This window comes from Perognathus longimembris, chromosome 13, assembly GCF_023159225.1.
Source record: "Perognathus longimembris pacificus isolate PPM17 chromosome 13, ASM2315922v1, whole genome shotgun sequence".
Classification (NCBI taxonomy): domain Eukaryota; kingdom Metazoa; phylum Chordata; class Mammalia; order Rodentia; family Heteromyidae; genus Perognathus; species Perognathus longimembris.
This window is the reverse complement of record NC_063173.1, coordinates 9,019,791-9,021,828: the sequence shown is the minus strand read 5'-3', so window position 1 is coordinate 9,021,828 and position 2,038 is coordinate 9,019,791. Positions and strand designations below refer to the sequence as shown.

The 2,038-nt window shown below is 38.5% G+C and overlaps 1 non-coding gene across 1 annotated transcript; it reads left to right on the top strand.

Moving 5' to 3' along the window:
- Positions 1 to 348: 348 nt before the first annotated feature.
- On the top strand, positions 349 to 453 carry LOC125362829. The gene has a single exon (XR_007213131.1). It is a non-coding gene; the product is annotated as a U6 spliceosomal RNA (small nuclear RNA).
- Positions 454 to 2,038: the final 1,585 nt, after the last annotated feature.

Sequence of the window (2,038 nt, the reverse complement as noted above, 5' to 3'; positions counted from 1 at the left end):
ATGTTACAAGAAATATGTAATTCTATCAGAGAAATTACTTAAACAAAGTGGGTAAAATTTTAAAGGTAGGTTTTTTTAAATGGAGTTTTTTTTTTAAATAAATGGAGACTTTTAAAGACTCTAAGCACCTTTTTAAGAAATTGTGGATTTACTTTACTGACTATAAATAATACGTACTTACTATAGAAAGTACAAAAAGAAACGAAAAATTATATATAAGCTTAGAAAACCAAAGGGTTCTTTCTCCTCTCACCATCTCAAAAATATCACGTCTACTTTAGGTTTAATGACTAAGATAATATTGTATACTATAAATCTTTTCCAAGATTGTTAAGAATGCATCATCAAGTACTTGCTTCGGCAGCACATATACTAAAATTGTAATGATACAGAGTATTACCATGGCCCCTTCGCAAGGATAACATGCAAATTCGTGAAGCGTTCCATATTTTAAAAAAAACAAAAAAAATGTACCATCAAGTCATCTATTGTGCACAGAAAAGTACACTCTATCTTCCTCTATTTGGTCTAAAAGATAAATCCAATGGCATTTTAAGTATTTCAAGCAGAAACTTCCAGTAGAAGTTACTTTCTTATTCTAATATAATTATTTTCATTGTCTTATTATTCTTTCTTCTACAGATTCACAACTATTTCCTCCTCCTCCTCCTCCTCCTCCTCCTCTTCCTCCTCCTTCTCCTCCCCCTCCTCTTCCCCCTCCCCTTCCCCTTCCCCCACCCCCTCCCCTCCCCCTTTTCCTCCTCCCCCCTCTTCCCCTCCCATTCCCCTCCCCCTCCTCCTCCTGCTGGGCCTGGGGCTTGAACTGAGAGCTTGAGCCCTGTTCCTTAGCCTTTGCACTCAAGGTTGGTACTCTACCACTTGACCTAGAGCTCTACTCCAGTTTTTTGGTGGCTAATTGGATATAAGTGTCACAGACTGTGCCTGCTTCCAGAATCCTCGGATCTTATCCTTCTGAGTAGCTAGGATTGCAGGCATGAGCCATAGCACCCAACTGGTTAGAGCTATTTCTGTTCACAGAAACAACATCATAGTTGGACCATGAATCACTTTCTTCAATGGGCGTCTTACTGTACTGCTTCTTGAGGGAACCATAGACCCTTACCAGCAGTATTATTTAAAAAGTATTCGAAATGCAAAGTCGTAGGCTCTGAACCAAGTCAGAAACAGGAAGTAGAGGAAGGTAACTGTGTGTACGTGCATGTGTGGGCATGCGTATGTGTGACTCAATGCACACATTTAAAGCACTCTAATTCTGACACTAAAGTCAGAACCATCACCTGAGATCAACAAACTTCAGGTTTTGTTTGAGAAATAATTGTCACAATCTATATTTTCTGGGAGGTAACAAATACAAATTTCTGTCCCCTCTATTTGCCCAAGGATAGAATAATAGATAGTAGCTACCTTCCAAGATATGGATTCAATATAAGAAGATGTGGTACATACTATGCTTCCATTCAAAAGAATGGCATTGCCCCATTGATAAGAAAATGGGAAGACATGGAAAAAATTATATTAAGTGAAGTAAACCAGACCCAAAGAAAAGTAGGTTGCATTGTTCTCCTCATTTTTAAGAACTAGAACATGTCTATGATACTGTTAACAGAGGATCTCAATAAACTAATTGTTTAGTGCATGGGCCATATATAATGAAGTGTATCAATATGAACTCCAAGATATGGAAACAAGAGATTTTTATTATGTCATGTATGTGGCTTCTTTTTTAAATTTCTCTTAGTTTTCCTTGTGTCCTGTATATAAGATTATTTGATCCAGGGCTGGGAATATGGCCTAGTGGTAAAGTGTTTGCCTCGTATACATGAAGCCCTGGGTTTGATTCCTCAGCACCACATATATAGCAAAAAGCTGGAAGTGGCGCTGTGGCTCAAGAGGTAGAGTGCTAGCCTTGAGCAAAAAGAAGCCAGGGACAGTGCTCAGGCCCTGAGTTCAAGCCCCAGGACTGGCAACAAAAACAAAACAAAACAAAAAAAGATTATTTGATCAGTGGAAGGGAAAG